The 22307-nt window shown below is 58.8% G+C and overlaps 1 long non-coding RNA gene across 2 annotated transcripts in view; it reads left to right on the top strand.

Annotated features, from left to right (window-relative positions):
* The first annotated feature begins 282 nt into the window (after positions 1-282).
* Positions 283-22307, top strand: part of LOC138994431 (uncharacterized) — a 300667-nt gene continuing 278642 nt past the window's right edge. For both annotated transcript variants that reach the window (XR_011468433.1, XR_011468432.1), the window contains exon 1: positions 283-873. This is a non-coding gene — a long non-coding RNA (uncharacterized lncRNA). The remainder of the gene's footprint in view (positions 874-22307) is intronic.

Below are 22307 nucleotides of genomic sequence, written 5' to 3'. Positions count from 1 at the left end.
CTGCCCACCTTACGCACAAAGACCAGCCTAGACCCAACGGAGTTGGCGATCGCGCGGAGAAAGAGTTGCAAGGAAGGGTTGCAAGAGAGGACAGCTGTCACGAGTGGACCCGAACCATTCCTACAGCGGCTCTGTGTTCTGCCTAGGAAAACAGAACTACATCTCCCAGAAAGCAGTTCGGCCTCTCGCCGCCCCACCCCACGCTCCCCATCGCCCCGCCCCTCCTCGGGCTGCTATATAAGGGCCGAATGGCCAGGCCCGGCCCAGAGCGCGGAGGCGGCCCTGCGCACCGTGCGCCCTCGGAGCCGGCTGAATGCGGCCGCCGCAGCTGGCACCCGCCGCTCCGCGATCCTCCACCCCGGGGCCTCCTTTGCCCCGCGGGCGTCCACCCTAAGCTCCCTGGGCCCCGCAGACCTGCAAACCCGCGGCGGAGAGCTCATTTGCCTTTGGCTCTTTCCCGGACTTGGCAGAGGGGTTCCGGCGGGAATCTGGACTGGCGCTGGCGATGCGCAGCCAAGGAGGGCGAGGCGCTGCGTCCATGCGGGGTGCTCCCCTAGAGCGAGGAGGCGGGATGCCCTCGCCGGGGCCCGCGGGGCCCTCTGCACCCGCCTGCACCGTGTGCCCACCCCCGGACCCGGGAACGCGGCCCTTGGGAACCCCAGCCAGTGACCTCCGCGCGACCTCCGCGGGTCCGAGCGCAGAGGCCGGCCGGCAGCTCTTTGACCTTGGATGGCAAGTGGGCAGTGGGGTGGGTGCTCCGGGCGCCTAATGTGGATTACTTGGTGTCTACCAGCCGGGCTCGGAAGACTCGCGACCCCGTCTCCGGCCGTGGACTGATTCATTCTACCTAGCGGTCGGGTCGCTTCCCTGGAGGTAAGTTTTCTGGCACTTCCTGGGGGGAGGTTTGATTGGACTCCCCACCCGCACCACCGCGCGTCGCTCTCTGAAGGTCTGCAGTTCTGGGTTGAAATTTTTCCTCTGGTAATTGACATCTCGGAGGACAGTTGAGCCATCCCGCTGTCTCCAGACAGAGCTGATGGCTCGGGTCACGGTGGTCAGCGCCCATCCCTGGCCGCTGGCTGCCCCCCGGGACCGCGCTCAGCCTGGGGAAAGGCTCCGAGTCCTGGGCGCACTGCGTGGCTCTTGCATTTACCTTTTTGCCATGTTGCCGTGGGGGTGGGGGGAGGGGGCGCCGTTATTTAGGGAGCGGAGCCACCTGGGGAAGCTCCTGGCATCTGGCCACCATCCACTCAGAATGCACAGCGCGTGGGGAAGGCGGCGGGGCCAGCCCCTCGCACCCTTGGGCACGGAGGACAGATGTGTTTCTGGATGTCCCTGTGGGCTGGCTTGACTGCAAGGACTGGGTCCCCCATCAGGCCGATGCGGGAATGATGGGGGCAGGTCTTTGAATGGGTGGAAGGCGGCTGGAATTCGGTCCCCTGCGTCCCCCCTCCCACCCCCCCTTCCCTGCACCCTTCGCCTAACTTGTTCATGGAAGAGCTTTCCTGGCCAACGTGGGGAGGGGCTTGTCTTGAGTCCTGAACTGAAAGCAAACCTCTGGGTATCCCCCCGTCCCCCCTTTCCCCCTCCTTTTGTGTCCCCCTGTTTGGGGCAGCCCGGTGCCCGTCCCTGGGCAGGCGAGGAAGAGGTGTTCACTGAATGGATGACCAAGCCAGTCCCCCCTGATGTGCAGATAAACCAGGGTCCTCCTTGTCCTTCTCCCTCCTTGGTGCTTGTCCTCAGCCCATGTGGGATCCCCTCCCCTTCTCCCAGCCCTCCTGGCAGCCTGTCTGTGATGATCCATTTCCTGCCCCGGAGTCCCTCCTGCCGAGGAAACTTCTGGAAGCTGCCAGGGGTCTCCTCGCTAGGTGCCCGGGGTGCTGTTGCCTCCAGTGAGCACCTGCTGGGGGGAGAAGAAGGGCCAGGCCCCCAGAAGAGGAAAGGGGAGGTGCGTGTACCGCCCCTCCCCCCAGGTCCCTGGCGCTGCCCAGTTGCTGCAGCAATGGTCCCCGTGGCCACCCCCACCTGGCGGCCTGACGACAGTTCCTGGGATGAACCGTGGAAGCTGTCCCACTGATGGATGACCCCCTGCGCCACCCGCACACCCCGTCTGATCTTAACCTCTGTTATAGAAAACAACAAAAAAGTGCAAAAAGCAGGAAAACTCACCCAATTCTCACAGCAGTGCCGGCAGTCGGACACATTTCCTCCCCGCTGAACCCCTGCATTATACACAACATCGTACCCCGCTTCCCCTGCCCCCAATTTCACTGGGACGGTTCCCCACGCCGTGACTGTCTTCCGCCCCAGGTACTGAAGGTACTGAGTCGTAATTTGCTTGACAATTCCCATGGTTGGACACTCAGGTCCTTCCAGGCTTTTACCCTTAGAAGCAATGCATTGGGGAGCACTTTTGTACGTAAGGATTTGTCCACTTTTGGGAAATTCCCAGAAACCTCTGTCTTTGCTGTAAGTCGGAGTCACGTCTGAAGTCCGAGGCAGGTCACCCTGAGGGGGCGGTCCGAGGTGGGCTTTCTGGGGGAGAGCACCCCCTGTCCATCAGGGAACCCACGTCCGGGAGCCAGAACACTGGGGCTTTTTTTGTCTTGTTTTTCCCACAGCAAAGCGTTGATCAGCATCGGCCTGAGGTGGGTAGAAATGTGCCAGTTATGTTAGTGAGGCCACAGATTAAAATGCACTAGGCAGCTGCATTCCAAAGACGGTCGTTTAGAAAAGATGTTGATTTAGATAGAAACCTAGATTTGCAGGAATGTTGCACTAACAGTGCCTGGGTTTCTCCTGCACCCCGTACCCCGCTTCCCTAACTGCAAACATATGCACAGCCCCGTCCAGGTGAACTCAATTACTGATCAATCCCCGGGCCTTGCTCAGGGGCTCCCCATTGTCCGCTACCGTTGGTTTGTGATTCAGGATCCTGCACCGCAGGAAAGGCTGTCTTGTAAAAAAAAGGGGAGTTGAGAGGGGCTCAGCAGACCCCGTTTTTAAAAAGAAACCTCTTCATGGAGGTCTGACCTACACCAAAAGCTGTCCGTATTCGAGGTAGGAACTGGATGAGTTGGTGAGACGCGTACAGCACCGCGAAGCCCCGCCGAATACGCCGTGAGCGCGTTCATCACCCCACAGGTTTCTGCCCGCCCGCCCACGGTGTTATTATTTTCATGTGTGTGCGATAAGAACGCTGCATGAGATCTACCCTCTTAGCAAACGGGTGCGTGTACAATGCAGTATTGTTAACTCCAGGCCCCACGCCGTGGGGGAGGCTAGGATTTACCCCAGAGAAGGGTCACAGTTGAGAAACCCCCTCACCTTCTTCTCCAGGTAAACTCCCCCCTCCTCCCTCTGCAGGGCCAGCAGGGCAGACAAGACCCCCCACCGCCCAGCGGGGAGGGGAGCAGAGCATCCCCCGTACCCGCCTCCCTCCTCCCCACGCCGCCCCTGGGAAGGAGTCGTGTAGTGAAAATCGGGTCAGAGCCCGATCTGTCCCGACATGTCTCCCGTGGGGCAGACGGATGGATGACACCTGGTGTGCGTGAGAGCAGCGAGCCGCCGAGCCCTGCGTGCCAGGCCTGTGCGGTGACTCACGCCGAGCGGCAGGTGTGTCCGGTGCTCAGCGTGCAAACCCAGCCAAGAGCATTTCCTGGTTACCTGGGCAGATTTAAAGCAACACGGGGTTCTGCTCTCACCTCGGAACGGAGGCAGGGGATTGTCAAGCCATCAGGGGCCAGGAGGTGGTCCCCTTTCTTTTGAGGGGGGACTTACTTCACCAAAGAGGGGTGAGGAGCGCCAGCCTGATGGGTTTGGGGAAGCAGCCGATGGGGATGGAGTCTGGCCTGGCCGAGTGTCTTTGCAGGAGAAGCTTGTGAGAACTCGGGGGAGCCAGGAAAGAGGCTCTTGTCCTGCCCCCCCCCCCCCTCCCCCCCCCCCGCCACCAGGAGCCCACGAGTCCCAACCTTCCCCCACATACACCTGTGAGCTCCGGCATCCCCGGCTGCGCCAGCTCGGAGTGGCCGCCACCAACTGCAGGCGATGTTTGCTGAGGAGGAGGAAGTTTTGAGGTTACTTAACTCTCAACAAAACAGACTTCTGTTGTCCAGATAGAGTTTCCCTGTTACCGCGAGGGTCTGGTCACCGAGGCTGGGTTTTCCCTTTCCTCTGTAAAACGCTCTTAGTCTTCCTATTCTGGCTTGTAACCTGAAAGGTAGCCCCGCATCCCCTCTGCCCTCCCAGCTCCCCAGCTCCCAAGCGGTTTCTGTAGCCAGCCCGCTCCAGCGAGGATCATGACAGGAAGTCTCGGTGGGAGAGGGGTTGGGGATGTTGTGACCTAGCGGCTCTGGAACAGCCTTCTGTCTCCACCTGCCTTGTCCCTCCGGGGGCCCTGCCTTCTGGGAGTCGCGATTCTTCCCAGATCAACGTGGGTGCAGTTCAGACTGTATGCCCAGCACTGCTCCCCCAGGCCCCCTGGCCCGCAGACTGTTGTTTGCGTAAGAATAGATTGCTTGGAGAACTTGGTAAAAATGAGTATTCTCAGCAGCCATCCCTGCCCTCACCCCAATTTTAGGGGTTCTGTTTTGGTTTATGTGGGGGCAGGGATGCTCAGAGACCTGCATGTTAAACAAGCTGCCCAGGGCACTTGAAGACACAGGGGGTTGACGGGCTTCTTGGCCAGCTAAAGCCCAAATGGAACCTTTTCCTGTTGAAGCTTACCTTTTCTTCTCCTTCAGGAAGCCTTCCTGGCTTGCCTCCACCTGCTCTCGTCCCCCCCCCCCCCCCCCCCCCCCGCCACACACTCACACGTATGTGGTTTGCTGGTGAAGGTTTTGACATAGAAGTCTTGGAAGCAGGTGCCCTTTGTACTTGGTTAAGACAGAAATGGCTGCATTGGGGCGAAAGATAAAGGACCTGTATTTCTGGGCTTGAGGAATAAATTATATCTGCAGCCTATCACCTGGGCGGTGGGGTCATGGGTTCCCCGGGAGCCTGGAAAATGCCCTCTCATAGATACCTTCCTGGTGCATATGCCCTTGTGCCCATGGAGACCACGGCTGCGTCTGGCCGACGTCACCCTAGGCCAGTGATGGCAAACCTATGACACGCGTGTCAGAGGTGGCACACGAACTCATTTTTTTGGTTGATTTTTCTTTTTTAAATGGCATTTAAATATATAAAATAAATATCAAAAATATAAGTCTTTGTTTTACTATGGTTGCAAAGATCAAAAAATTTCTATATGTGATACGGCACCAGAGTCAAGTTAGGGTTTTTCAAAATGCTGACACGCCGAGCTCAAAAGGTTCGCCACCACTGCCCTAGGCGATGCCCACTGGCACCACGGGGCTGATTCGGGTCCTCCCCACCAAGTTAGCACCCTCTCCCTCCCAGGATAGATGCACCCAGCTCCCTGCACACGAGGAAGAGACCTTTCCTGCATGGATCCCTCCCTTTGAACCGTGCCATTGGCTCAAGACGCCCCGTGCAAAATCACTTGGTTTCCCATGCTTCACAGACTCGGTTTGTGCCCAGAAAAATGTCCGTGTCAAACCGATCTTGGTCAGTCAGAGGATTCTCGAAAGGCCCGGAGGGAGCGTGCCACCCAGGGAAATGCTGAAGCGGCAGGTTTCTGTCAAAGGCCTCCCTTGGGGCTGTGAATCATTGCCTCCTCCCGTGTTGGGTCTGCCGGTGCAGGTTCTTCCGTAGAAACCAGGCGCCTTTGTAGTTGGGTAAGGCCACATCCGGGCGCAGATCGAAGGAGCAGCAGTTCTGCAGGAATAAGTCAGACCGCAGTCTCTCCCCTGGGCTCGGGGAGCCCCTCCCACCCCCGGTGGTTTGGAAATGCCCCTTCGGGGTCTGATTTTAATGGTTTTCAGACCCGCTTCCTTCGCCTGAAACGTGGGCCTTGGCCTCGTGCTGCTGTAGCGATGTGCTTCCCTTCCCGTTCTGTTCCTTGGACAGAGAAGCCCGTGGGGCCGGGCGGGGCGGAGCTTCCCCACCTGCCCAGCGACCCCGTCGGATAATCCACTAGGGGTTTTGGCTGGACCATGCTTTCGAGCCATCGTTGGCATATTCCCTCTCTCTCATTAGGGACGCCTTTCCAATCATTCGCCAATTCTGCGATTATCGAGCGCCTGCTGGATGCTTCCTCAGACGTCGGTGACGTCGCTTCTGCTCTTTGGCACGTGGGCGCTCGTGGTCCCGGGGCCCGTGGGAAGCTGGCTGGACACAGCGGTCTCTGTGGGGAGGGTCCCGCTGTGTTCAGGCCTGAGAGGACGTGTCTGAGATGCTGGCGTCCGGGACACATTCCTCAGGACGTGAGTGAAGCCCTCCGGAGCTCGGAGTAACGATGATCATTTCTGCCTTTGTGCCTCCTTCACTTTATTATTGTTATTCTTAATTTTAACCCTTTTTTTTTGTGGCAAAATGTACCTAACGTGGAGTTTACCACCTTAGCCATTTTTAAGTGCAGCCCGTGGCATGATGTCCATTCCCATTGGTTGTGTGACCGCCACCACCTCTTCCTCGAGAACTTCTCATCGTTGCACACGGAACTCTGTCCCCATTGCCCCTCCCTGGCCCCTGGCCGCCTCCGTTCTGTTTCCCGTCTCCAGGACTTGACTGCAGGTATTTCGTCTAAGTGGAGGCAGATGACATTTGTCCTCTGTATCTGTATCTGACTGATGTCACTTGGCATCAGGGCCTCAAGGCCCACCTACGTTGGAGCAGGTGTCAGAATGCCCCCCTTCCCCCTCGCCATGTTAAGCCTGAATAATATTCCACTGCATGGATAGGCACATTTGTGTATCCGTTGATCCAGGGATGGACACCTTTTGCCTCTTGTGAACGATGCTGCTGTGAACTTGGCTGTAGAGATACCCGTCCGAGTCCCTGCTTTGGGTTCTTCTGTGTGCAAACCGGACCTGGGATTGCTGGGTCAGATGGTCATTCTGTGTGTAACTTTCCGAGGAACCGCCATGCTGTTTCCATAGCAGCTGCACCGTTTTCCATTCTCACCCACAGTGCACAGGGTCCCCGTTTCTCCATATCCTCACTGACATTTTATTTTATTTTATTTTATTTTATTATTATTTATTTATTTTATTTTATTTATTATTATTATTTTTTTAATACATAATCCCAGTAGGTGTGAAGTGGCCCCTGACTAACTGTAAAGGCAGGTTGACCGGGACGGTTAGATTTTTTCCGGGGACATTCCAGGAGCCCGTGGGAAGGATCTCCCCTCAGCGCCGAGAGCCCAGGGACACGGGCAGCAGAGGGCAGGCGGCACCCGCTCCCAGCCTGCCGCCTCCGTACTTTCTGAGCGACAAGGTCTGGTGTTCCGGCGTGTCCTGTAGGTCCTCACTGTTTGCTGGAGTTGTCCACGTGCTTTTGTGTCCCCATCCCACCTCTCACCCTCAACCGGGGGACATGGTCAGGTGTCACCCCCGTGCTCCGAAGGGGCGTTCCGGCCGGGGTGAGTGAAGTGGCAGGAAGATACTGACCCCTCACCCCCGACGTGGTGCGCTCTGGGAAGAGACAGACTATCTGGGGAGCGTGGGTGAAGCGAGGGCTGGGAGGAGGGAGATCGGAGCCGAGATCTGGGAGAACTCGGGGGACGTCCTCTCGGCCCACTTGTCCTGCGTGGTCACATTTCATCCACGACATTTGCTGAGTGTGGGCTGTTTATAAAAAAAAAAAGGAAAAATTATCTTTCTATAGAACTCGTTTCTGCACTGTCGAGTGGCTTCAGAAATGCCCTGGGGCTCAGTGGTGACAGCCATGGCCGTGGCCGCGGTGAGAGGGTCACCTCCGTTCTCGCACTTTCTTCCCTAAGCTGTGCGAGAGCCCTGAGAGCTCAGCCTGCTCCCCTTTGACATCAGAAGTCCCAAGTGTGTCTGGCCTCAAGGTGGGGGGTAGGCGTCGGCAGGAAGTGGTTTTATCAGCCTGGGGGTCGGGGGGATCCAAGCTTTGCACCTCTTTGCCACTCAGGGCCTCTGCGCCCTTCCCCACGGGACGGAGGAGAGTGACCGCGTGCCCCTGGAGCCACCATGAATGAGCCTCTTTTATTTTTATTTTGTCGTGATATCGGGCCTGTGGCTGGGGTGCCAGGATGGACGCCCCGAGCCCAGTGGCCTTCTCTCGGGGATGGGAGGGGAAGAGAGAGGGTGCCCCCTGCGACCTTGCCCGTGACCTCACACCAGACTTGTCTCTGGCCCCAGGGTCACGCTGGCGCTGACGGAAGTTTCTCGGAATCGCGGGAATCCGGGGCCACTGGCAGGCCGGCTGGGAAATTGGGATGTTTGGGTTTTTAATTAAGTCTCTTAAGTGGAAAGCAGGACTGCGGTTAACCAGGATGGTCCCGTTCTCGCTCCACCCTGACCGCTGGGCGCTCCCGCCGTTCCTGGAATTGCCCTGCTCACCCCTTCCCGCTGCCTGCTTTTTTTTTTTTTTTTTTTAAAACCTCACTCCAGGATATTTTTTTCATTGATTTCTAGAGAGAGTGGAAAGGAGGAAGGAGGGGGAGATAGAAACATCCATGTGAGAGAAACATCCATCGACTGTTTGCCTCCCGCACGTGCCCCGACTGAGGCTGGGGAACCTGCAACTGCCGTACGTGCCCTTGACCGGGAATCAAAGCTGGACCCTTCCGTCCACAGACCGGCGCTCTAACCACTGAGCCACTGGCCAGGGCTCCACTGCCCTCTTATAACCTGCCCCTTACACTATACACCGGCCCTATTCCTTCCACATCCCGTGTCGGGGTTCAAGAAATAAGATGTGCCGAGCAGCGCCAGCTGCCTGAGCAGCGGCGTTATATTAGGAAGGAGCGGGGAGCCAGCCTCTCGCTGGCCTGGGCAGGCGGTTCCAGAATTTTCCTCCAGCCCTGCAGGGCCTGCATGCGGGCATTTCTGACGTCGGAGGCTGAGAGACTGTATACTCTTGGAGCCCCAAAGCTCTGAAGGACGGAGCCCTGGCCCATGTAAGCTCAGGTCTTGGCCAGCCCTTCGCCGGTGACTGTGTGTCTTTGTGCAAGTTGCTCAGCCTCTCGGGGCTCAATTCCTCATCCGTGAAAGGCGGGTATTTGTAGGTTGGTGGCGTTTGGTGGCAAGTGACAGAAAAGCCAATTCTAATGTTTAACGACTGAAGTTTGTAACTGAAGTCGAGGAGTTGTGCTTTTGGGGGGCCTGTTGGCTCTCTGGTTTCCTCCAGTTCTTTTCACCGTTGGTTTGCTTTCCTGGTCGGAGCGGAGGGAGCAGCAGCCTTCGCGGGCCTCCTGCCTCTGCAGACCCAGGCGGGAGGCCGGCTTTGTGTTGGCGTTCCTGAGGGCGGACCCCGAGCCTGCCCCGTGCCCAGCAGGTGGACACGTGGACGCCTCTCCTGCGGCCACGAGCCTCACACCCGGGTCTGTGGGGCCAGCTTCCCTCCCCAGAGCCCTTGGGGTTTCTGCAAAGGGAAACTGAGGTCCTTAGGAAGCCGGGATGGATGGAGGGAGATGATACCACACGTTGACTCTGAGTGGATTGGGCTGCGTGCGGGACGAACACCACAGTGCATAGTGGGGCAGGGAGGGCCTTCTGTCCACCTTTGTGGACCCGGTACCTAGGAGAGTCGGTGCAGGGGCGCGTCAGTGCCCAGCGAACGTTGGTAAATGAATGAACCTCGACGGCGCTTTCCTGCTCTGCCCCTCTGAGCCCGAGAGGCCGTGCTTCAGGGAGTTGGCATTTTGGCTCTTGCATCTCTCACTCCAGCCTTGCAGTCGCCGGCCCATGACCGGCTTCTCGTTGACCTGCGCCAAACAGTTGTTATTGGAATAGCAATTACGTTTGTTTTTTAAAAATTATGTTTTCACTGATTTCAGCAAGAGGAAGGGAGAAGGGCGGGGGGGGGGGGGGAGGGCGGGGGGAAACATCAGTGATGAGAGAGAATCATTGATCAGCTGCCTCCCTTTCAGGATGGAGCCCGAAATCCGGGCATGTGCCCCTACTGGGAATCTAACCGTGACCTCCTGGTTCATGGATTGATGCTCAACCACTGAGCCCCACTGGCCGGGCGGGAATAACGATTTGATGCTTAGGATGGCACCTCTCACCTGAGATTTCTTCACAGCGAAGAAACACCTTCCCTAATTCTGAGCTTCTCTCCACCAGTGGTGTTGCCCCTGGTCCGGCTGCGGAGGCAAATTGTGGTCCATTCCTGGCGTGACAAGTCCGGTCGGTGATGGGAGCGGCCGGTGGGTTTGTGCAGACTCCTCGCCTGGCTCCCGTGTTTGGCAGCCCAGGGAGAAGACGGAGCACAAGTGGGCTTATTCAGATGGTTCCACCGTGTTCCCACATTCACGTGCCAACCAGCGCCCCAGGTTTTGGGGGCTCCCTGTCAGACAGGCGGCCTTGACCTCCAGGCTGTGGTGCGCAAGGTGGGGGACCCTAGTTTGCCTGCTTCGCCGGCACGTTACACAGGTGGGCTTTGTTGGAGGAGCGGTGAGCCATGCTGGTGGGTTGTGCGAGCTCTTGGAGGAAGCCAGCTGCCCTGGCAGGTGTCACCCGCTGTCCTCGATTGGCACGTGAGGAAAGGCTTATTGTCCCAGCGATAGATTATTTCTCTTCGGAAGCAGGAGTCTCAATGGCCTTTGGGGGCAGGTGACGTGGGAGGAGAGGGGCGATCGTCACGCAGCAGAGACCGATGTCCTGGGAAGCGCTGGCTGTGTAGCTGGTATTGCCCCATTTAACAGGCCAGGAAGCTGAGGCTCCCAGGGCTTCGTTACTTGTGCTGGTCAGCGGCGGAGCCAGAACTTGACCTGCCTTCCGGTTGGTGCCTGACCCCGTCCATCTGGGGTCCAGCTGCAGGCTTGGATCCCTGCGCCTTGGAAAGCGCTAGAAACCACAAGTCAGAGGATCCGATCGAGTCTCTGTAGCTCTGTTCACCCTTCACTTCCTCCCCCCAATGACCCGCCGGTAAGTTTAGGACAGTCTCCCCCTCCCTGCCCCGACGGAGGCGACCCCCTCCCTTCAGGAGTGGAGGTAGGGAGAGCCACGTGGCTGTCGGTCAGGGAGACACAGCGAAGTCCCGGTTATAGTCACCAATACCAGCGCTCCTGGGGGGTTCATGGACAGGCGTTGTCCCCAGCAGGGCTCTCCTCCCCGCTCCCCAGGTTCCAGGCCGCCTCTCCTGCTACACCACCCTCACCTTCCTCTCCGCAGGTGGGAGGCTGGTTCCCAGCGCTGTGAGCCCTGCCCACCCGCTCCACGGCCCCGGGGAGTCCGGGTCCAGATGGGGGTGAGCCTGGCTCTCAGAGGAGCCGTGCCCCGCAGGGTGTCCTGCCCCTGCTCCCCCAGGGGGTGCTCATGTCCAAACAGCACCAGCCCTTCCTGTGGGAATTCCAGGACCGATGCTGAGCGCGGGGCACGCTGGGCTGTATTTCATTTGCTTTCTTGTCTCCTGCGATCGATCGCTGGCATGTCGAGTGAGTTCCAGGAGTCCTAGCCTCCGCACTGAAGGAGGCTGGTGAGGTTGGGGTGCACACGTGTCGGGACAGAAGAGTGGATGGTCTGTTATAGCGGCATTTAATGCGAGTGCTGGATGAGGGCTCGGACCGTCCACCAGGACGGGGCCCTGTGCTCTTCGTGTTCTTCCCTGAGGCCTGCTAGTTGCTCCTTCCTCCCCTCCTCCTCCCCAGAGCACACTCAGCGGCACTCCCACGCGGAGGGGATGTAGAATGCAGCATCCAGCATTGCCCAGGTTGGACCTGAATAAACTAACCAATGGAGGGCCTCTATTTCTGCAACATTTTCATTGTCAGCCAATCTCTTTCTTCCCTGAGCTTCTATAAGGGTAACAACCTATAGGATTCCATTTCGTTATTAAGAAAGACACCCAACCAGGCGTGGCTCAGTGGTTGAGCATCAACCTATGAACCAGGAGGTCACGGTTCAATTCCTGGTCAGGGCACATGCCTGGGTTGCGGGCTCGATCCCCAGTGAGGGGTGTGCAGGGGGCAGCTGATCAATGATTCTCTCTCATCATTGATGTCTCTCTCTCCCCCCTCCCTATCCCTCTCCGGTCCTCTCTGAAATCAATAAAAAATATATGTTAAAAAGGATTAGGTGACCGCCATGACTATTTCACACGCGCGGATCTCTGTTCTTCAGTAAGAGCAGCGGGTACATTTCTGACGTCAGACACCTGGCCTGGTGCTGACCGGTAACGCCAACATACATATTCGGGGGCCCGGCAGGGTGAGCCCACGCCTTCCTGCTGCTTCCGGGCTGCGTGGCCGTGGACGCTGGGCCCACGGACCCTGCTGCTCTGTCCCAGCGCGGCCCATCGGAAAAACAACTCCACGTCCAGCTTCCGAAGGTGTCGCCGGTCTTGGCTCCGAGGGGTCCCGAGCATCGCACGTTCCTCTCCCTTGTGCCCCCAAATGGGGGCTCCGCCCCGAGCCCTGGCTTTCGCCCCGTTTCAGTCCCCTCATTTGCCTCGAGGCGCTGGGCAAGTTCACCCCACGTCTCGGGGCCTCCGTGTCCGCCCCCGCACCTTAGGTGCACACTCGCTGATCCCCGGGTTCATTCCTCGAGGAGGGACGTCTCCTGTGCGTCCCGCCTTCTGCGGGTGACTGACCGCGAGCAAGGCTGTTCCCGGGCCACGCCGCTCCCCGCTCTTCCTGCCGCGCCCTCCGTGCCCCGAGAAGGACCAATTAGACACCAAGGGAATCAAAACCAGGCCAGTTCCTCGGGCGTCTTTATAAAACATCCTCTGGGATCGTCCGGGATGTCTTCCGAAATCTGCTCAGGCGACCTGGTACCAACATCCACAGCCACGGAGTCCGTGACCCGCCCTGCCCGGTGGCTGGAGGGAATTTCATTTATTTAAGGGCCTTGGGGTGCTCTGCCTCCCCCCTTTTCAGAATGAAATTTGGATTCAAACCGCCTTCAAAGGCTCGCTCTCCCCGGGCAGCGGAGGAGGGCCCTTCCTTGAGGTAAAAGTGAGATGTTTCTTTGCTGCTGCGGATTCAGGGCCCGGGTCTGGGAGGCCGAGGGCAGCTGCAGAGGGAGCAGCCGGGGAGTAGAGTTCTGCTCTGCAGGGCGCCCATCGCTGGCCTTTCGCTTGCTCTTGGGGCCCAGGTCCTCGTTTCCAGCTGAATTCTGGGGAGCGAGACATCCTCCCTGCACCCCCTTCTCCTTCCTGCCTCCACGGCCCTCCCCCCCTCTTAGGGGAAAAAAACCCTGCCCCTGTCAGCCTCCCTGTCTTTAAGAATTCCCTCCATTGTCGCCCCAGGACAGAGACCCTTCTGTGCTGCCCGCTGGAGGCCTGTCCTCCGCGGCCCCCGCCCCCCCCGCCCTCCGCCCCCCCGCATTAAAAGACCATCGGAACAAGCTGCCCATTCTCCTCGGCGGAGGGTCCCTCTGTCCCTGGCCGAGCCACTCTTAAGGGCGCGCCTGTCCCGGGACACTCAGTTTACAAAGAGGGCTGGAGTGTCAGATAAACTGCTCAGACCCGGGAGGAGGACAAAACCCCCTTTATCCTGCCCCTTCGGGGACACCAGCAGGGCCTGTGGGCTGAGCAGGGGTCTGAGCGGACGGGGAGGGGCTGGGGCCGGGCTGGTGCGGAGAGCGGTCAGGTCTTTATCTTACCATTTCGTTTCTCGGGGAGATCTCAGCGTGGGGGTGGACTGTGCCTCTTTCAGGCGCCCCCTCACCCCTCCGCCACTGCTCTAGGCCTGAAGCCCCCAGGAACACTTACACCACAGTGGCAGCACCTACCAGGGGGCCCCGTGGCAGATACGGGCGGATTGGGTGCTCATTCACCCCATCCTTCCCCCGTACAGGTGTGCCCTGGTCATTCCTGGTCACTTCTTTTTTTAAAAAATATATTTTTATTGATTTCAGAGAGGAAGGGAGAGGGAGAGGGGGAGAGAAACACCAATGAAGAGAGAATCATTGATGGGCTGCCTCCTGCACGCCCCCTACTGGGGATCACGGCTTTATCCCTGTGTCTGGGTGTGTGCGAGGGCCGGGCTGGGCAGGCAGGTGGGGCTGAGATGGTGAACCCGCATTGCTGAGCGTGAGGTCAGGGCTTGGCGCAGCTGGGGACAGAGGTAGGGTGGCTGCCGTCCCCTCCTGCCTCCTCCACACTGAGGCAAGCGGGAGGCTCCGGGAACTGTGTCGTAGATTCCGGAACAATCCACGTGTGAGTCTGTTCGGGCAGCATGCAGATGGGTCTCTTATTTTGGCTCCTTGCTCCTGCACACAGGTGCTGGCCCCATCCAGGAGCCCGGGACCAGCCCTTAGTGATCATCGTGGTCCCGTGGGCCCAACAGTCCCCGAGCGCCTGATCCAGCTCATTGATTAGACTGAGGCGTGGGGGAGAGGGCCGGTCTGGGCTTGACTTAATCCCTTTCCTCGGAGGAGCCTTGTCAACGGAGGCTGTGTTTGGGAAAACTTACCGAACACCCCTCTCTCTCACCACCCGCAGGGTTAATGACCACCCTCCCGCATCCCCACACTTCCAGGCCCGAGGGAGGGAGGGGGCTGGGATGGAGCGTCCCCCTGATGTTGCCCATCTCTGGCCCGAATCTCCACCTGAGAACAGCCGGCAGGGCCGGGGTGGGGGGTGGGGGGTGGGGCAGCAGGTTCCCTCTCCCTGGACTTGAGCGGCCTGTTCTGTGGTTGGGGGAAGGCGACCCTCAGCGCAGGGAGACTTTAGCCGGGAGGGGGAGCGAGCGGGCGGGCGGGCGGGCGGGCGGCTGGGTAAGTGGCGGGAGGTGGGGCGGTGTTGTCATTTATTAGGTCTATGAAAACAATACGGGGTTTGTCTCCAGGGTCCGGTGCTGCCGGGGGAGGCAAGCCAAGATGGGCCCGAGCAGAAGGCAAACAAGCGCAGGTCTGACGAACATGCGGCGGCTCCGCGGAGCCGGAGAAAAGCACCTTTGTTTGGGGAGGTCAGAGCCAGCGAGCGCTGGGGGCAGGGAGGCGGCCGGGAGGAGGACTCGGTGCCACAGAATGGCTGTCTCCCTCCGGGAGGGAACCTGGGTCCTGAGAGGGGCTAAAGAAGGCCAGGTGACCGCGTTTCCGGGGCAGCTGCTCCCGTGCGTTCTGCTAGGTTTGGGGGAACCACTTTCTGTCCTTATGGGCTCTGCTCCTTGGGGGGGAGGGCAGGGGCGGTGAGAAGATGCCACCCTAGTGTCCCTGGGTGTGGGAGGGAGGATGGGTAGAGGCTCTGCCTTGATTCGGGGGCTCCTGGTGGGCCACAGTTTGCTTCCCGCTCACATGGCTGGACGCTCTGGCTGGCCAGGGAAGGCCCCAGAGCCGGGGGACAGGCAGCTGTGGGATCTGGGGAGAGGACACTCAGGGGGTGCCCCTCAGCTGGCCATACTGTATCCGGAGGCTGTAGGAGGCGGCGGAGAGGCCGCCCTGCCTGAGTGCTTCCCCCTTGAAGCCCTCCAAGACTGCCCCTGAGCACCTCCCCACCATTTCATCTTTTCTGCAGACACCCCGGCTGCCCCCAAACCCAGTGACTCACTTTTGCTTCTGAATAATGTTTGTTTGTTTGAAGTCAAAGGGTCTTGATTGGTTCCAGGCACCCTTCCCTTGTCGGCACCAGCGTCGCCCTCTTCTTTGTGACCCGTGGCCCTTGGTGAGCTGGGCCTTGCTCGCGCCCTGTGTGCGGGTGTGAGGACTCTGCCAGCCCAGAGCCCCGGGAGAGCCGGCGTGGTGGCCGTCCCTCTGGTGAGGGGCCTCGTCCCCAGGGCCGCAGCCCCGACTGCCCGTGAGAAGCCGCGCTGGGTGGACTTGCATGGCCGGCCACGGGCCAGGGGAGCCGGGGTGGGGACCCTGGTGCTGGCCGTGCACCCTCAGCTCGGACAGACTCACTCCGGGCGGCAGGTCCCATGGGGGCAGCCTCCCCCGGGAGGAACACGCTCTGAGGACGCCGTCTGTCCGCACTGTCGGGGTTGTTGTGGCCTCTGCTGCGGTTAGGTGCTGACAGTATTAGCTCATATGGCCTGTGCTCACACAGTGCAATTCTGTGTTCCATGTATCGATCGTTTTAAGACACCCCCCCCCCCCCCAGGTGCATATACACGCAGTGCCCACCCCCCTTATCCATTTTACCTTTTGGCCAAACAGGTGTTTGGGTGAAAGGATGAGAGCGGCTGGCATTTTCCTGGCCTCTGGTTCCATCTCCTTCTGCCGTCAAATTCTACATCCCGGAAACACGGCGATCCCGCAGTTTTGTCCTCCGACCTGCCCGGCACTCCGCTTCGTGGGTTCCAGGCACAGGGTGGGGGGCGGCGTTCTCAATGGCATCTCCGGCGGCCGGTGTTCCTGTCGGCTCTGCCCAGTCCCTCCTCTCTCCCTCCCTCCCTTCCACCCTGGAGGACCGTGGGGCACAGACTGAAGACTTGGGAGGGAGGGAACGGCCCCTGTGGGGACTCCTTCCCCGCGCTGAAAACTCTTCCTCCTTCGTCAGCCCTGCCCGGTGCCGGGGGCCTGGCCTCAGGGCCACCACATGCCCTGGCTTGAGAATCGCTAGGTGCCCCTGCAGAGTGTGTGTGTGCAGGTGTGTGCACATGGGTGATACACACGGATGCATGCGTGTTGGGGGGGGGGGCAGGCTTTCACTCCGGGAGAGTCTTCTCAGCGGTTACTTTCACACCAGGAGGGAGGCGGGGAGAGAGGCAGGGAGGCGAGTCGGCGAGCGATGCCAGGCTGTTACGGTTCATCCTCACGCCGGGCGTGATGGTAAGACAGTGCTGGAAAACAGATGACCACGCCCAGGATGGAGTGTGTCTCCTTGAAGCCTCAACCAGACAGAACTCCGTGCCAGCCTGATGATCCGTCCATTTTCCTACAGGACAGTGAACCTTGGTCATGACCGTCCTTGGTGTGAGGCCAGGGAATCAATGGACCATTGTTTTCCTAAGTCCCCACGGCTGGGCCTTTGGGTTTCGGTTTGTCACCACAAGGCTGCTCTAAAGTCTTTGTTCTGTTGCATCTTGTTTTTTGTAATAATAGGAACATCTGAACTGACTTGAGCCTCTGATCAGGCGCTTGTAACCCTTATCCACTTCCCTGAATCTCCGGGGAGGCTGGGGGAGAGGAGCAGAAATGTGCCCCCTTCCTGGTCGCCTGCCCCAGGGTGTGCAGGTGGGGCAGCACCGGCAGCCGTGGACGTGGCCTTGACTGTGGCCAGGGCCCTCTCAGCTCGCTCGTCTTCACCTGGCCTCACACTCTTCCTCTGCTACCCTCCCTCCCTGCAAAGAAAAGCTCTCATTTTGGGCCCTCGCTAGTTCGGCTCAGTGTAGAGGGCGTCGGCCTGCGGGTCAAAGGGTCTGGGTTCGATTCCAGTCAAGGGTATGTACCTGGTTGCAGGCTCAGTCCCCAGGTGGGAGGCAGCCAATCGATGTGTGTGTCTCACATCGATGTTTCCCTCTCTCTGTCCCTCCCCCTCCCATCCATTCTATAAAAAATCAATGGAAAAATATCCTCGGGTGAGGATTAACCAAAATAATAATAATAATAATTAATAATTAAAAGCTCTCCTTTGGGAGGAGGGCCCCTCACTGCTGACTGCTTCTTGGGCTCCAGGTGGGCGTGTCCTCTGACTTTTCCCATCCTTGCCATCTCCCACCTGTTGGTCCTTCCTCCACTCGGGTGAAACCCTCCCTCTTTTCCCTCCCCCTCCCCCTCCCTTTCCCCTTCCTGAGCTTGTTTTTCCGGGGACACTTGGCTACTTCCTCCCCCTCTTCATGGCTGAGGGTGGCCAGGAGTCCAGCAGCCAGCGTTTGCCAGTGTCAGGTGGAGTGGGTTCGTGGCCAAGACCGGGGGCACCCAGCTTGTCTCTCTGCGTCTACGACCCCTACTCCGAGTGCGGATTCAGGGATCTGCTCCCTCCACCCAGGCTGCTCAGGGCTGCGTCCAGACTTTCATGGGCCCCAGGCAATTGTGCCTTCCCGGGCCCCCTCCTCCTTAAAATAAAATTTTAAAAAAAATGCACACACATATGCATCTATATTTATGTTTATGGGTTCAGTTTGTCACAAGGCTGCTGTAAACATCTTTGTACTGCTGCAAACATATATATATATATTACAACGATGTCAGTATAAACATGAATGTATTAATTTCACATATTAAGACATTTCCTTCACTCTAAGGTTGGTGTTCATTTCCCTCAGATTTCAAACTAAAGCACGTCATGGGCCCACAAGAGCCTCTCGCTCTGCGATGCAGGGCCCTGGGCTGCAGCCTTAGCCTGGGGCCCACCCCGAGCTCGGCCGGCAGCATCGCCCGGGTCCGGCCTCGCTCCGGTCCCCGAGGTCAGGGCTCCTGACAGCGGTTCCCTGTTTGCCTTTGGGGAGTTTCCACATGAAATAAAAACCTCCCCGGCGAGTTGGACCTCCCACCCGGCCCTCACCGGCCCGGCCCTCACCGGGCCCAGACTTCGGGGGGTGGAAGTCACTTTGCACTTTTGAGACTCGCATCCTCATCTGCAAGGTGGGGCGACCGAGGGCGCAGGTGGCCGTGCGCACGCGTGGGTCGGGCGTGGGAGAAAACGCCCTGCAGAGCCCGTGCTCTGCGCATGTCCGGTGGCCCCATCTCTGGTATCCCCCGCGGCTCTTGGCTCGAGGAATTTAATACAATTGCAGACTGTAGGGCCGGGTTTGCAGCTTCCTGTGCCCAGGTGCCTACCCACTGACCCCCGACCCCCCCCCAACCCTCCATCCCCCCGTGGGCGCACATGGGAACGCGGGGGCTCGAAGGTGCGAGGCTAAGAGGGTCTGGATCTCGCAGCCTCTTGCAGCTCGAGGGGCCTTTGCTCTTCGGGGCGTTTCCGCGGGGGGAGCCTGCCCAGGTCCGGGCCGGCCGGACTCGTGGGCTGCGGCGCCCTCTAGTGCTGAAGTCCGACGTTGCAGGCGCTAGTACAAATTCTCCCACTTCAGGTCGGACTCAAACCCTGAAGATCGGGCGCCTTTCCCTCACCCCAGTGGGACAGACGCTGCTTTAAAGAAGGCACGTGTCTTTGCAAACATTAAGCATATTCATAGCGGGCCTTGCCGCCAAGAGGATTTAAGGCAGTTTAGTTAGAATTTTATTTTTATAAGAAAATAAAGGTAGGAAAACTATGCTGAAAGCATGGACAAAGCTAAAGTAAAATCGTCTTCTGTAATCCCTATGTAATGGCTAAGGATGACATTGATATGGTCTAGAGTCGTCTGTGCTTTCTAGATCAGTTCTGTTCATCCTCGTTAGATCACATGGTCCGTGCGCTGTCTGTCATGGGTAGAGCTATCTGGGGACTCGGGGCTCCCCGAGAATGCCAGGTGGCCGAGGGAGGCTTCTTTTTCTCAAGAAATTCTAGGTTCGGCCCCTGCTCTTTGCGTGGGCGGGAGCTCCTCTCCTTGCCATCGGTGGGGTTTGGTGCCACCTAGTGGTTCTTCTGCGTATCAGCTCCCAAAAGCACACCTTACTCCAGTGGCTGAGGGTGGGAATGAGCCACCCACCAGATGGAGGACCCGTCCCGGGTCTCCCACAGGCACGGAGGGGCCTGACGGGAAGAGCGGGGTGTGGGGGGGGGGGGCCTTCAGGGCTCCAGGCGCGGAAGGGGCATTGGGGCTCGCGGAAGAGAACCTGTGCTTGGGGCCAGCCCTGGCCCAGATGCACCCCCTAATGCTGAGTGCCGTTGTCAAGGTTACGTCACATTCCCCACCGGCAGTTTTCCTGGGGGTGGAGGATGGTGTGAGCCAGTTATACAGACACCTGCCATATCAAGTGCATTTTTAAAATCCTCACCCGAGGATTTTTTTTCCCATTGATCTTAGAGAGAGAGAGACAGAGACAGAGAGAGAGACAGAGACAGAGAGAGAGAGAGAGACACATTTATGTGAGAAACATGTGCCCCGACCAGGGTAGAAAATTGAACCTGCAGCCGAGTGGCATGTCCTTGACTGGGAATCAGACCTGCGACCCTTCAGTCTGTGGGCCGATGCTCTCCCCACTGAACAAAATTTCCAGAGCTGTCAATTACACTTTTTGAAAATAACCTTTTTGTTTCGGAATAATTCTAGATTTACCCCACTGTTGCAAAGTGGGTACAGAGTTCCTGCGTACGCGTCTGCAGAGCTAGTTTCTCCTGTTGTCAGCAGCTTCCATAACCCCGGCGTCGTCACAGCTCACAAGTTAACGCTGGTGCAGTGCTCGTACCTGGACTGCAGACTTCGTGTTTGGCTAGTTTGTCACTAATGGCCCTTCTCTGTTCGAGGATCTCACCCAGAGTCCCGTGCTGCGTTTAGTCCAGTCTGTGCGGTGTCTCTGAGTCTTCCTGGTCTTTAATGACCTTGACCAGCTTGGAGGGTGCTGGTCATGGGTTTTGAAGAATGCCTTTTGGATTCTCTGATGTTTTTCTCATAATAGACTGGGGTTCGGGGAAGAGCACCACAGGTGTGGTTCGTGCTCACTGCACTGAGTCAGGGGCATGTGGTACCAACACGGTTTATCCCTGGCCATGCTGACCTTGATCACCGGGTACCGGGGTGTCTGCCAGGGTCTCCACTGGACACCGGCTATGATTTCCTTCCCATAGTCAGTGCATTGGAGAGAGGTACGTAGTGCATCCTGGGGGGGAGGGTGGGGGTGGGGGTGGGGTGGGGAGGCGCTTTGGGAAGACACACCCGCCCTGTCTGTGAGGGTAGATGGGGCAGGAGCAGTGAGGAGGCGGCGGAGACCAAAGGGGACTGTAGCGACCCGGCAGGCTGGGCCGAAGGGGGGGTAGTTCAGAGAGGTCGGTGTTTCTACAGTTAGTTTGTGCCCTGCCTGAATCTAAGGGAGATTTGGAGCAGTCGGTCCTCCCCCTGAGAATTTAACTTTCTTTCTTTTCATTGACTTGCTTAGCAACTACTCGAGAACCTAACACGTGGCAGGCACTGTTCTTGGTGCTGCCCTTGTTGTATTGGGTGTTTGACGCTGCCTAACAAGCTGCCCCAGAAGGAGCAGCTCAAAGCAGCAACATCTGTGAGCTCCTGTGTCTGTGGAGTGGGAATGTGGGTGCGGTTTAGCAGTCAGGGTGGTGCCTGGGTGGGTGGGGTGGTCATTTGAATATTTAAGAGGGGCGGGACCTACTTCCAACCTCACCCAATGGCTGCCGAGGGGCGGGACCCACTTCCAGCCTCACCCAATGGCTGCCGAGGGGCGGGACCCACTTCCAGCCTCACCCAATGGTTGTTGAAGGGCGGGACCCACTTCCAGCCTCACCCAATGGTTGTTGAAGGGCGGGACCCACTTCCAGCCTCACCCAATGGTTGTTGAAGGGCGGGACCCACTTCCAGCCTCACCCAATGGTTGTTGAAGGGCGGGACCCATTTCCAGCCTCACCCAATGGTTGTTGAAGGGCGGGACCCACTTCCAGCCTCACCCAATGGTTGTTGAAGGGCGGGACCCACTTCCAGCCTCACCCAATGGTTGTCGAGGGGCAGGACCCACTTCCAACCTCACCCAATGGTTGTTGAGGGGCGGGACCCTCTTTCAACCTCACCCAAGGTGGTTGGTCAGACTGAGTTTCTTGCAGGCAGCTGGTTGGAGGGCCCTGAGTCCTTGTCCCAGGGGCCTCTCTGTAGGGCAGGTGGCAGTGGAGCAGCAGGACAACAGGGCGAGGGTGAGAGAGCGGCCAGCGCGGTGCGGCCGCAGCCATTGATGACGCGGCCTCGCCCAAATGCTGCTGATGGTGCCCGCACTCATGGCATGCGGCACAGCCACGCTGGGCACCACACCTCACCTTCCGTTTGTTTAAAAACTAGAGTAATGAGTGTTTGCCGTGGAATCACCGTGTTTGGGGCAGGATGTCCTGAGTGACCGTGGCACATCACGAGTCATCGGTGACATGGAGCGAATGGCAGCTGTGCCTTGGGGCGGGATTGATAAAACATTAGCTTATAAGCTCACCCCCTCTTCATTGCTCGCTGTGGCCTCGCAGGTGGCGGCAGGTGGCGGCCATTCGGCTGGAGAGCGCACGCGTTCACCGTCAGTGCGTGTTTAACTCCCTCCCTGACGGTCTGCCGGCCTGGGAGGCCGAGATGAGTAACCATGGGCTCCTGTCTGACGCTCAGCCCAGATGTTTCAGGGGCTTGTTGGTCCGTGGGTGCGGGTGGAGGTCGGGCTCTGCTTGCGGACTGGGCAGTGCCCGGAGCCGGGAGGGGCCAGCCCGCTCTGCAGACCCCTGCGGTCACCCTGTCCTGGAAACGGCGGATGCAGGGAGGCCCCCGGCCCCCTGGGGCCTCAAGAGGGGCTCGGGGACTCCGCATGTCG

The sequence above is a fragment of the Myotis yumanensis genome, unplaced genomic scaffold, assembly GCF_028538775.1.
Source record: "Myotis yumanensis isolate MYYU_CA2020_CCGP unplaced genomic scaffold, mMyoYum1.0.hap1 SCAF_16, whole genome shotgun sequence".
NCBI classification, from domain to species: Eukaryota; Metazoa; Chordata; class Mammalia; order Chiroptera; family Vespertilionidae; genus Myotis; species Myotis yumanensis.
Note: the sequence above shows the minus strand (reverse complement) of the source record. Positions and strands in the feature narration are given on the sequence as shown.